The 13,791-nt window shown below is 41.5% G+C and overlaps 1 protein-coding gene across 4 annotated transcripts in view; it reads right to left on the bottom strand.

Moving 5' to 3' along the window:
• The window catches only part of SERTAD2 (SERTA domain containing 2), a 105,380-nt gene that overhangs the window by 25,576 nt on the left and 66,013 nt on the right, over positions 1–13,791 (bottom strand). The window contains exon 3 of one of the 4 annotated variants that reach the window (XR_002103538.1): positions 4,251–4,390. The exons of 2 other annotated variants lie outside the window; for them this stretch is intronic. The gene's annotated coding sequence lies outside the window, so the exon portion shown is untranslated. Of the gene's footprint in view, positions 1–4,250; positions 4,398–13,791 lie in introns of those variants that run through there. One more of the 4 variants, XR_002103539.1, reaches the window with a different exon arrangement.

Here is a 13,791-nt window from a genome sequence, read left to right as displayed (position 1 = left end):
CCTGCCGCCCTCCGGGCGCTTGCGTAAGGTTGGGAGGGGGCGGGCGACACCACCTCGTCCTGCCCGGCGCGGGGAGCCCGGGACTCGCCCGCCTCCCTCCTTCCCTGCCACACGCACACGCGGCAGGGACTTCTTGGGATGGCAGGACGAGGGAAGTGGAGGTTAGGCACGAGGCAAAACTTCCTCAACCTCACAAGGGGACAGGCTGCGGAGGGGTTAAGATCCTGCAGGGATGAGGATGGTCCTGCTTCGGGGAAGGGGGGGTGGGAATTACATCAGTGGTTCTCAGCTTTTTATTTTTGCACCAGGACCCATTTGTCAACTTTGCTGGCCAGTCCCGACCCCGTGCCCCCCCCCCCCCAGTGTGTGGGGCATAGGGGCCCCCCAAGCAGCCCCTTGCAGGCTAGGGCTCTGCCAGCCTGCAAGAGAAAAAGCTACGTTTTTCTCCTTTAAAGGAGAACCCATTTTTAAAGTCTGCCCATCCATGTTTCAAGTTTGTTTAAGACCCTTTCGTATATCCATCTGGCCTGCTTTTGGGTCACCATGAGCACTGGACCAGATGACCTCCTGGGGTCCCTTCTAACCCTCATTTTCTAGGATTCCTGTACCCATTTTACAGAAGGAGACACTTCAGTGAGGTGAAGGCAACAGCAGGCAGCAGGGCTAGCAGGGGTTCATTCTCCAGTGACAGCCCAGCTCCAGTCCAGCTTTCCTCCCCTCTACCTTCGCTGGCCAGCTTTCCAAGAAAAGACTGCCCTTCCTGCTTCCAGTAGCAGGGTAGGGGGGAAATGTTGGGCACCCTCATCCTCTCCCCCTCGGGCACAAAATTACTGTCTTACTTAGAAAATCAGTTTTGACAGGAATCTCTCTCCCCTCCACAGAAGACTCGATTCTAATTTTGGCTTCCCAGACATAAACCCAGGCACAAAATTAGGCCACATGGATTGTGTTCTAGTGCCTTAAAGACTTGAGGGGGAGGAAAAGCTTTGAGCCATGTGTTATCTGAAAGGGAAGAGTGTTATTATTTTAAGTTACCTAAATGATTGCATTTTAAAATGGAGTGCAATCCCAGGCAGTACTAGGAAATTTAACAGTTTGGCTGCAGCCCCAAAAAACATCTCAGATCATTTTGGCTTTTAATGGTCCGCCAAATTAGTTGTAACAGAGGGACAATAAAGCTTTAAGACTTAACAGAGGTGATTATTAGTCATTAATATTGTGACACCTCTAGCTACTATGTTCAACATGTTCTGTAATGATCTGTAATTAATCAAATAGATAGTCTTATTGCAATTAAATCCCATCTTCAAATCACACTGTTTAAAAAAAAAAAAGTATACTTTTGAAAAAGTCCCAGAAGCAATAAACCCCTGAAATTTAAGAAGTCAGGGCATTTTCATAATGTATTTCTTATCACATTGATTACATTAACGCAATGCTTTCATGAATGTTTAAATTACAATATAAAAGAAATGGTCTATTTTATATTTTAAATTTCTCATCTTTGTTATAGTTTTAGATTGGTGCTTTATTTCGCTATCTTTAAAAAATCTCCGCCCCCCCCACAAAGCATTGATTTTGGTCCAATTCTACCAGAGTTGCGTATTTTTGCGGCCTCAGCCTATCTTAAGCTCCATTTCCCCTTCTGCTTTCATTATCAGCCACTCATTTTAGGACATACATGAAATAAGAGCTCTAATTGTATCTATTGTGATACAAAAGTTGCCCAGGCAAGATATGCAAAGCAATTCATGAACACTTTATGGAATTTTGATAAGTGGCTTGTGAATTGATCAGAACCTGGCAAAAATTAATAGTAGCCTTTCTGGTGACTGGATTCTTTCTGGCATATAGGGTACCAAAAGCAGGTCCTTCTGCATGCTTGAAGGAAATAAGTCCCTTCTTGAAATTAAAATGTGAGTTTCATTTTATTGCAGGCCTGAACTGCGCCGTAGAAGAGACTCTGGCAATTGTTAGTGTTCTCCAAAGCCTCAATTTTTTTACACACATTTTAAAATAAATTTCACGCTTGCTTTGTCTACTCAATTTTCAGGATATACTTTTCTCCCACTTACACCCATAGGCCACATCCAAACAAGTGCAAATGTGTGGTATGTGTAGGTGCCACACCGAAGGCATTCCCCATGAAGGCACTCCCCAGGCTGCTACTTTGCAGCACGGGGGGAGGGTGTTAACCCAAGGATTTAACCCTGGGAGATCCCAGGGTGAAAAATAAATCCATGCCAAAAAAAGTGTGGCAGCTCAGATGGTAGTAGCATGCACTGCACAAAACCAGAGCCTGGCTGGCTACAGCCATGCTCCAAGTGCCAGCCAGGCTCCCTGCAGCAGGAGCACCGTGGCCCCGATACCCTCCAGAACCACAGATAAGGCTGCTGAGGCCAGCACAGTTGCTGGCCCCAGCCTCCCCTACCGCACCCAGGGTAACCTGCTGCACACCAGAGCGTGCATGGCATGGGCATTCCCCAGGGACAAGCACCAGCAGCGCAAGATGTACCACTGCTACTTGTGCCTGGGGAAACGCACATTCCCGCTCGTCTGGATGCGACCGTAGATATTTTCTGAATAACTCTGCAATTCAGTGGATTTGAATCAATGTCTTTCCAAGTTGAATTTGATCCTCAAGTAATTGCAGTGTTGTTAAATCTAACTTATCTGTTCGCTGTTGGAAATATATATTTGTCTTATGTCTTTCCTACAAAAAACCCAAGGCATATAGTTATTGGGTGCCTCCACAGCGGCTGATACCCCTCCTACACCAGGTGGTTAACGCCTTCCTTATAAAATGAGAGACCAGACTGATATGCGCTGGATTTGTGTACATTTGAAATAATTCCACTGGGCCAAATTCTTAGCTATGCCAATGAAAATCTGGAGAAAATCCATTAGTTAGTGAATTTACTCCTTACTGATGCATGGAGACTGGCATAACATGGCAGAATCTGGCCCTGACTGCACTGTCTATATTATGCATTCAGTCTGTAAAGGCCTGCATCACTGAATTCTAAGCCTACAATTAACTTACAGTCTCTGCACTTCAGCGTGGACGCTACTAACATTATTACAGGCACAACCAAATGTTTACTAAATAAGCAGCTGGGTTTGGTACTGATATCTACATCTTGCATTTATGGAATATACGGCCTGAGTCTGCATCAGATTAATTTCAAACTGGTAAAATGCTACTGACTTCAATGTTACTCTCATTTTATACTGGTATAAACCATTTCTCCCTTTGCGAACTACTAAGAGTAACCTTGCTTAGTCTCTCTCTACAGCAATTTTGTGGTCATGTTGTAACTCAGTTCTCCCTTCTATGGTGACTTTAGTACCATCTGCATCCATACACAGAAGTCATTCAGTTGACTATAGATCTTGCAACAAGAAGGGAGGGTAGAAGATATGCACCTTACAGACTAACTAAATAAGACATATACAGAGCAGAAGCTTTCAGGAATTTGAGTTTATTTCATGTATCATATTTAGTTAATCCGTAAGGTGCGTATCTACCCTGCCCGCTGCCTGGCTTCAGATTAACACAGATAACTACCTCCCTAATTTTGCAACAAATCATGGTATGTAACATTGGGCACTTCCCTATACTTCAACACAACTGATGTTCTGTCCTGTCAGGACACAAGTTATGCTGGACAAGTCAGATGAGCATGACATTAGCCATTTCTCACATTGTCCTGCGTGCTATATAAATGGGGCCTCTTCAGGCCATGTAACTAAAAAACAAACAAACTCTGCTGCTCCAAGATAGGTCTGATCCAAAAGTGCCTACAAGCTCAAAAAGCAGTTTACCCAAACCTGTTGGGAAGTACAGAAACAACTTGCATCTGACCACGTATTGATGTCCAGAGGAATTTGTTGACTGAGACTTTCAGAATCTGTAAGTATTTGGGAAATTTGACCTCTACACTCCAAATTCTCCTAGGCACACAGAGTTTCTCCCTGAGAGCCACCTGCAATCACCTGCTACCCACCGCAGTTTGGAATGGTGCAAGCACAGCATGCCCTGAAGGTAATTCTACTAACCTGACCAAGCACAGGATGCAGGACATGACAATAAATCTAAGACTGTGTGAAGGGAGCTGAATGTGTTTTCTGCAACTAAGTTAAATAACACAGATTACATACAATTGAGTGAGCAAGGTAGCCTAACCACAGCCTTACTCCATGGTCTGAAACAATAAACACTTCTGCAGAAAGGAATACGCTGTCTTAGGCTTAACATATTTAATAGCAAAGTATTACTATGATTATACTATCATAACGCTCACCTTTGAACTCCCATTTGTAGACAATACTTGCCTGGGAGAGCTCTGTAGGAGCAGGACCATCACTCGTATGCCATTCAGAATTCAAGCTGATCTCTGTATGTTAAAGGGAAGATTTTTTGGTTTTCTCCAAGTAATGAATTAAATACATTGCAACCTGTCAGATGACATTTGAATATCAAGATGTGTGTCAATTAGGAAACAATAGCAACACTCAAGCTGGAATATGAGGTTGAACATCTGCATCTTTTATATTTTCAAAAAGGAACAGTAAAAATAACAGGTTATGTTTTTAGCTGTGTTTTTATTTTATTTTTTTAACGGTAACCACTTTCAGTATTTTGTAAGATTTTACTAGGTATTATGTCGTTACAAAGCACTGCTATACTTTTTGGCTCCCTCTTCAGATGTGTTCATACTAGTCTTAAGTTTTGTATGTACACATCATTAATGCTAACTGCTTAGCAAGCAACTATTCACAAATAGAAATCCCTGGGCTCATGAGACACTGAAGTGGTAATGGGGAAAACTAAAGAAAGACATCTCTGAAGAATAGGGTCTCATTACACTGGCACAAACGCTAAATGCAGAGGTCACTAGAGCAACTGATACCAGGATGCCACTGTATTAATATCTATGCCAGTGAAAACTGCGGCTTTTGCGTTGGTGCTTGGCATTTCCATTATGTTTCTGTGCTGGTGTATGTGCCTCAATGCAGTTCAGCTAGTATGAATTTCCTAACATATAGAAAGTATTTGTCAAAACCAGAGGACAAGGCTGGCCCTCTTGTGCTCCAATTTCAACTTACATTTTTTCCTTAAATTTATTTCTTCCTTAATGTTTTTGGGAAACTGGAAGAAAAACAAATTCTCCAGAACACATAAAATTATTACTCATGAACTCTTAGGTTTTTTTAAAGGAGAAAACAAGTGGGAAATTGTTTGAATTATTACAACCAAACACCGCCTTAAATCCTTATTCAGAATCATTGTGTCCAGTTGGCCTCCTCTAGGTAAAATGAGATGCAAAGAAAAAAACAGGGAGACTTGTAAATCAATATTCTAAGCAAAATTAAACTCTGCTGTGTACTTGTGTTAAATATTTCCTGTAACTTCTAATCTAAGACCTGTTCTCGCTCATATCGACAGAAAACTTCTACTGCCTTCAATAATGCAGGATCATACCCAGAAAAACCTAGCAAGGAGGACACCTGTACTGCAGGACAAGCTACTAGAAAGTATCACAAGATGATGAATTCGTTGTCTGAAAATATTACATCCCAAATACATTTAGCAGATTAGTATTCTAATTGTTGTATCATGTAACATATTCAAAAGTCACTTGGGTATCTGATTCTCACCTGGAAGTGGCACTTTGGATATTGATCACTTGTCACCTATCATCAGGAAATGCAATGCACTATCCACAGAATAGTTTACCTATAGGCTTGCTGCAACCGTTATTCACAGAGACATTTCCCTCTCCTTAAAATTCCCAGTGCTCTCTCAGTCCTCTTGAGGCTACTGATGTGCAACATCCTCACTCCAACTAAAACAATCCATCCTCTACCAGCAGCTATCACTGCCCACCAACACCGATATCAGATTTTCCTGTCCTTACACACCCCTGCTCTCCCAGATCCCATTAAGGCCCCATTTCCCACAAGACATGATTAATCTTTTATGCAGTTCATGCTGCTCACACCAAGGTGTAGCCAACACCAAGCTGCTCACCAAGCCATCGCCAAGGTGTAGCCAATAGACGCCTAAAACACCTCAACAAAACTAACCCCTTTTTGCTTCCCTAGAACAAGCAAGCCTCATTTATGGAGCTGAATATGACATTATTCTTTCTCAGTTCACAGGATTTTAGACAATATTAAAAACACAAAGTTTAAGAAATGCTTCTTTTCTGTTTTTGAAAAAAGTGAAAGAAAAATCAATTCAGCAATGAGTCTAGGGGTAGGTCAGCAGAAAAAAAAAGGCTTCAGAGAACATAACTGAAAACTGTTTTGCTATGGCAGAAGCAAAGAATGTTTGCTAAAAACATAGACATGGTAGAAAAACACCAAAGAAAGCAGTCAGTCTGTGGGACCAATTAATAAGTGTAACTTCACTAAAGCTAGCAGGGTTGAGCCACTAACTGTAGTTCTGCGTTTAGACCCAGTGGGTGCATCTACATGTACAATTAGCATGCAGAAATAAACTCCAGAGCAGTTTGGGCTGGAGTTAATGGCTCCCGGGCACAGTCTATATATGTGCACCTGCAACAGCACCAGTTAGAGCCAGGGCAGAGGAGCCCCAGGCTGGCAGTGGTCTGGGGGTCAGCCCCAGGCTCCGGGTGGTGGTGCCAGGCAATGGAGAAGCTGGCTGGGTCCTGAGGGTGCTACAGCGTGGGGCCGGCTGGCAACCAGCCCCCACACTGTAGCACCCTCATGCCCAGCCAGTAGCGGTCATTGTCTACACATGCATTTCAGCATACTAAATGACTCCATGGTAGGTTAGTACTTGTCCTGGACAGTACTAGCCTACAGTGGAGTTAATTAAATTACTGCACCCTAATATAGGTGCACACATAGATGGTGACACTCTACTGCGGAGCTAATTACTCAACTCCACAGTAAAGCACGTGTGTAGATGTAGATGTAGATGTACCCAGGGTATGCTGAAAACATAACAGTGTTGGACTATATGAGAAAGCCACACACATGCATATAAAAGGGTCATTGCTATTCAGGTCTGTTGATTCACTATCTACTTTTGGTTCAAAATCATAGGAAACTAACTTTGGTAATGCAGCTTACAATAGTCCCTGTATGCAGTGCAGCTCCCTTTGGAAAGACAAATCTGCACTAAAGTCAATTCAACATTTCTGTAAGATATATATGGTTTTTGTTCTGTAGATGTACTTCCCACCATTCTTTAACCCAGTTTGGTCTGGTCTACACAGGCAAGCCCCAACACATTATAACATAGTTAAGCCATTACCCTTAAATGGTGTTCAAATGCCATAGATTTTGTAGCACTGATAGCACCAGATAAATAGCCATAAACAAGATTTTTCTAGCATGGTTCATAGGGAGAATGTTACTGCACAGATTTGCTAGCTTTAAGAGCAGCTTAAACACTATTACTAGTAAAATAGTTTTGGTCATAGTGATGACAGGGACAAAGCATCAATGTAGACAAATGCAACGTGCTCTTATTTAGATCTGCTAAAAGACAACACGGTGTGAGTGCCCAAGAATATATTGCACTCACATTTGTGTGAACATGAGTATACATAAGCCTTCAGCAACTAATAATCCATCTCATGTATACTGCATTTTTCTTTCCTGATAATTGTCTCATATCCACTGCCTTGGCAATTTATGTGACCAGGGATCCATTTGACCAGTCAAATAAAGTTTGGTCAATTGACCGGTCAAATATCGATCAAAAATTATAAAGAATTGCCAACAGCTTCAAGTAACACACAGAAAAAGCACACGTTTTCCATTAAGAAATGTGTCAACAAACAATAAGAAAAACATATTTCTGTCAGGAAAACCGTTTAAAAAAAATGTTGGGGTTATTTTTTATAAAATTGCTACAATCTTTGACCTGTCAAATGGCTGCATATTTTTGACAAGTCAGTTAGCCGGCTTGCCAACCCTAACCCTTTAATTTGAACACAGGGCTCAACAACTTTTGAAAATTTTACTTGACTTGATTAGAACACTAATCTTGAAAGTTTCACTCACAATGCAAAATTTTCAGATATCCGGTACTGCCCAGCAGCATGTTCACTGATATATATATCCTTATTGTAATGTTTTATAGGCCTGATGCGACTGAAGTCAGCAAAAATTTTGCCATTGACATTGTTGAGAATAAAAATATTCCCAGGGAAGAAAGTCTCTCTTCTACTATTAAGAATACCAAAAGTTACACCAGGTTAAGCTTCCACAGTGATTCTGAGTTTTTAACATTTGATTAAAAATAGTGTCTATAGCTATATAAATGTACAGTTGCAAGTGGTGCCAGGCAAATAAAATATGGGAATTTTATTAATACAAATTAGCAACCATAAAATCCTTCTGTATCCACCCAGAAAAAGGAAACAAACAAACAAACAAACAAAAACCACACACAAAACATCTGTCCAGGTTAAATTATACCCTTCATTCAAACATGCAGTTATCTGAGGGTCTGATTTTAAGTAAACAGTGAGTGACCTGTACAACTTCTCCTTTTACAAAAAACCCCCAAAAAAACAGAAGTTGAATCTACATTACCAAATTTAGAAGAAAAAAAAAAAAGCTGGCAGTAAGTAGCACAAGAACATCAGATGTAGCATAAACTCCCACTTCCATTCTGTTTCATTACAAATAAATGCACAGCATATAGAAACCAAATTCATTGAGTTAATGCAATAACCCATTTGCAAATGTTTCATTCTCATTCCTTTAAAAAAAAGAAAAGAAAAGAAAAGAAAATGTCCAGTCTCTGACAGTAAAATGCTATGAAAACCTGTATGAGAACACAAAACATGACTGAAACATGTCAGGATTCTTCTACCTATTATGGCCTAGTAATGACTCATTTGACCTTGTTAGATTTAGCTGTGTTAGGGAGGGAGAATAAGACAAATTCAGTAGTATAAATGCAGTTAAATAAGACAGTGTGAGTGATCTCTGTACTCCCAGAACTACTTAAAATCAGCATAAGTATGTTAAAGACTACATTATGGAGAGAAAAAAAAGATTATGTAGAGATCCTCTGTATAGTTTCTCTTAAGAATTTCTTCCTCTCCCTCACTTTAAGAGAAAGGGACCAACTCTTCATTTACAGTAATAGCAGTCAGAGAATAAGACTAAGACTGAGGGCTCCACCAATCACTACTCCTAAAGATCACAGGTATTTCAGGCACGGCAGGAATACAATACAAAACTGAAAAAAAAGATGCAGAGAACCAAAAACTCATCCCAAAGGGCCCTGTACTCCTTTCTGCTCGTCTGTGCTAAATGACCGAGGTGAAGGCCACCAGAATCTGGGGAAGTGGCGTGAAGCAGCCTGGCTGTCCCCACCCTGCTTCATTCACAGCATGTGACTGGGGATTCGCAGGAAGGAAAGGCGATCCGTTGGAAGCAGGACAGCATAGCGCTAGAAGGCAGCTGCTGCAAGTGGTACACTCCTCTTTGAGCCCTGTGACTTTCTGAGCTGAAACCCACATAGCTTTCAAACAGTATTCGCTGCCTCCTTTTGTTTTTCACCTGTGTTTGGGAAAGAATATAGAAACTTAAACGCATAGGGCAAAAAAGCCAATGACAAGGGAAGGCACTTATGCCAGGGGAGTCGTAGAACAAGTTTCCTTGACTTCTAGCTTGGACTTTTCCAACCGAAATGCATGATTGGACCCTTAAACCTTTATTTTTTCATAAGCTCATCAACTATTTTTGTTTGCCTTTGGTACATTAATGTTACAAGCCAATTTCTACCCGTGAATATTTTTAGTGGGGAAATGAGATCTGCCCTGCTCAGTGGTGCAGGGTTTGGGGGTGGGGGAACTTGTTAATTGAGTACCACAGACCAATTCATTCTTAGCAAGGTGTTGGCATATAGGTAATAGAGTAAACTTGGCCCTACAGGACCTTTTCTTTCTGGCACCATGTCACTCAGCACCTAGTTAATGCCCCAATGCAAGACAATCCATGTCCTATCCCACAGAACGTGGATGTTCTAATTAGCAACACATCTACATACTCCGGTATAAACTCTATACAAATCCTCCTAAAAACTCCTGGATTCAGCGATATGTGGAACTCCTTGCCACAGCATAGTCAATCCTTCACGTAGCTATGCTTTTTAAGTCCCTTTCGCCTAAATATTTTGTCACTATTCTCTTCTACAGATCAAATGTTCAACCCTGGTCACAGTGATAATGATAGACACAGTGCAGACCTTGTAGTACTGATAATCCACCTCTCAATGTGGGCACACATGCCGACACGCAGACACAGGTCAGTGGTCAAAAACCTCTTTCTTCAATGGCAGCTCCTCCACAGGAAAGCCATCTCTCAGCTGACCTACTGAGATTCAGAAAGTGCAAGTGCTGTATTTCTACCCTAAGTAGTTGTGCTGTCAATCGAAGTGCTGTCTCCAAAGAATGTCAGGTGGTACTCGCTGGTCCCTTAATGTTCCAGACAGCTTATTTATAATTGAAAAGGGCAACGTAGCGATTGTTGTTGTTTTATTCTTTTTAATGCTCTTGTTTTTTTAATGCTATTTATTTTTTTTGCTTTCAAAAAAGATATATATATTTGTCTTCAACAAGATGTTCAGGTGAACACCCTCAAACTCCAACACATTTTATTTGCCTTTTGTTTGCTGCCTCTCTTGACGTGGGAGGAATAATGAGAAGAAAATGCATTTGTTGTTTTGAACTTTTTATTGAGTGAAGCTTCATCTTAAATAAATTGAAGTAAAGGAATTTGCTTGAAATAAGCCTTAAAAAGTTTTAATCACACCATTTTTGCTAGCTAGCAGTCATTCAGTAGCTAGGTGGTTCTAAATAAAGAACTCTAGTCAACAACAGGAAATAACTCCCACAGAAAAAAGGGCAGAATACAAACTCTCACCAACTCTTGTACATAGTTCACAACGGCCTTTTGTTCCATGCACATTAAGTCTAAAATTTTTACTTTTCAGAACATGTTCTTGCTCTTTCAAAGCAATTAAACCTTTTTCTTGCTGCAAAACAGTTTTCTTGCTCTCCTTCCTCCAAAAATAGGCACACTTAAGAATTAGGAAATGATAAAACTATGCCTAATCTTTCATTTAATAGAGGAAGATGTGGCACAATTCAAATATTACAAAGAAGGTTTCTGAAAGGGACTAGTCATTTTGGATGCTTTGGTTTTTAGATTCTCAGCCTGCAATGTTTTAAAAGCACCTGATTTGCAAAGAGTGCTGAGAGAGCACCTGCCCTTTAAAAATGAGGCATAACGAACCACGCACTCAGGCTGATATCCAGACTGATCCACTTTTAAATCATACTAAATACTATAGGCCCAACACTGTTCATGCTTCTAGGCATTTGCTCACTTTTGCATGATTGAAGTCAACAGGATGACATGTTTCCAACATCTGGCTCTACAATAGGACAAGTAACACCAGCAACAGTACAAAGAAAGCACAGTCTATATGTTCTGGGGAAAAAAGGAAACATTTCCAAATAAAACACAGGATTCCTGTAAATCAGATTAGCCAGTCTGGATTGAAGAGCTACTCCTGCTTTCACTCCACAAGTCAGACATGTACACAGGAATGAAAGCTTTTCACATTGACACTATTCCTCCAGGTTCCCACTCAATCCAGGCTCCACTTCAGCCACTCTGTAAAACAACACAGACAAAGTGATCCTGTTTAAATGAGTCCACTGAAATAGAAGAGTTCTTTGTGAGGGACCAAGTGAAAGAAATCCAATTTAGCTTAGCCCAGTTATCCAATAGCAACAGTGGCGAGTATTACTACATAAAAGACCTTGGTTTGAGATCTGCTGTTTCCAACTCTGCCTGGAATGGGGTGTGCTGCTCATCTAACGCTCAGTTCCTTTAGGACAGAGTAAGGGAAGGACGTACCTTTCCATGCCGAACAGTTACTGTCTGTTTTGACGGGCTCAGAAAGGAAAATCTTCACACATCACATAAAGGTGGAGATTACCACCAGAGGATCTAGTATTTCAAAAAGGGGCCAAGAGAGGAGAGATGTGTGTGCAGATAGTGTGGCCAAATTTGCATGTGGGACAGCAGATTCTTACCTTATGTGGTTTGTACCTGGGCGCCACAGTGGAGGCAGAGGGCTCAAGACTTTGGCAGGACACTGATGCAAGAGAGATGTTGCTAGCAACAACCAGGTTATTCCTTCCTTGGCCTTGCAACTGCCAAAATTTCACGTGGCAAGCAAAGATCCAAAGCCCTAAATTTGCAGAGCCAGGGAAGGGTTAATCTAAATTGGGGTAGGTAACCCCCAGCACGTGTGCCACAGCATGGCATGCAAAGGCATTTTGCTTGGCACTCACACCTTGGGGAAGGGGCCACGGTCACGCTGCCACAAAAGATCAGGCCCATCACAGCTCCTCCGCTGTCTGCCCCTGGAATGCCAACATCTTACAAATCAGAGTTGTGGGTGTTTTTGGCACTCTGCCCAAAAACGTTATCGACCTAACATCTCTCACCACAGAAGGTGTCTCCCACAGGAGGGGAGGCAGGAAACTGAGGACGGGACTCCTAACCCAGCTCCAATCTGTTCAGCTGGAACCTCAACCCCCTGTGCCTCCATTCCTTTGCATCTGAGGCTTGTGTCCCATTCACCCACCTTTACTTATGCTCCTGAAAAGAGGAATCAAGGGGGGGCACAACTCTGCTACTCCACCAATGCATACGGGTGGATTCAGCATAACAAGCTTCTTATTATAACAAATCATAGCGCTATGAAAAAAGTACGGCCCAAGGTTGCAAGAGTTCCCTGTGTCTAGTCTACAGTATCTAGGAAATGTATGGAACAATACACATCCAAAGCTATCAACTTCTATAACATGAAAGAAAACTGGATCAACAATTCACACTTTAAAAAGTCTTTACTTTTTCATTTACTGAGTCTAATATTGTTTAGGTCTGGCTGTGGTATTTGCTGTGATATGGGCATAAGCGCATATCTTACTCAGTGTAAATTGTGAGGGTATAATATTAGCCTCCAAAAAGGAAGAAAAGTTTGCACTCCCTGGAAGACGTTTTAAGCTAAAATTTCTTTTCAGAAGAGTTAGGGCATTTTTACATGTGCTTTGGAACATGGCACTGGGTGCTTTAATTAGTGAGTCGTGCTAATTAAAAGCACCCATGTGTCACATGCATCAGCATCCCAACACTGAAAAAATGGTGGTGTGGCACTTTGAACTAAAACTCATCCAACGTATTTTATTTCAGCGTCCCACCGCCATTTTTTCAGCGTGGGGACGCACAGGGACACATGACACAGAAGGCTGCCAGTGCACAATTTCCGTGCTCCAGCAGACTCAGTTAAACAAGTCTGCTCTGACCCAATGGATTTCCAGCATGTTGGAGCAGGCTCCCCACATGTCTATAGGAGCCTCTAGACTGTAAACCCAACACATGACCTTAAAACACACATGTGTATTATGGATGGAGGAGCTGACTCCACCACATTTATTCACATGCAGTGGTACATTACTCTGTGAGAAATCCATTAGATTACTCACAGAACAAGGTAGTACTCACTTATGAGAATGGCAGGATCAGACATTTAAAGAGCCACTCCTGCAATCTAATCTTTACTCAATGACTAGTCCCATTTACTTTCCCAGAACTATTCATGTAATTCAGAATAACAGAGATGAGCAAAGTTGTAGCTTTGGCACAAAAATGAATATAGACCTACTCCAAAAATTAAAAAGAGAAAGAAAAATGGAATGATCAATTGGCACCAATAGT

Source organism: Crocodylus porosus, unplaced genomic scaffold (assembly GCF_001723895.1).
Source record: "Crocodylus porosus isolate Cpor-Errol unplaced genomic scaffold, CroPor_comp1, whole genome shotgun sequence".
Taxonomy (NCBI): Eukaryota; Metazoa; Chordata; order Crocodylia; family Crocodylidae; genus Crocodylus; species Crocodylus porosus.
Note: the sequence above shows the minus strand (reverse complement) of the source record. Positions and strands in the feature narration are given on the sequence as shown.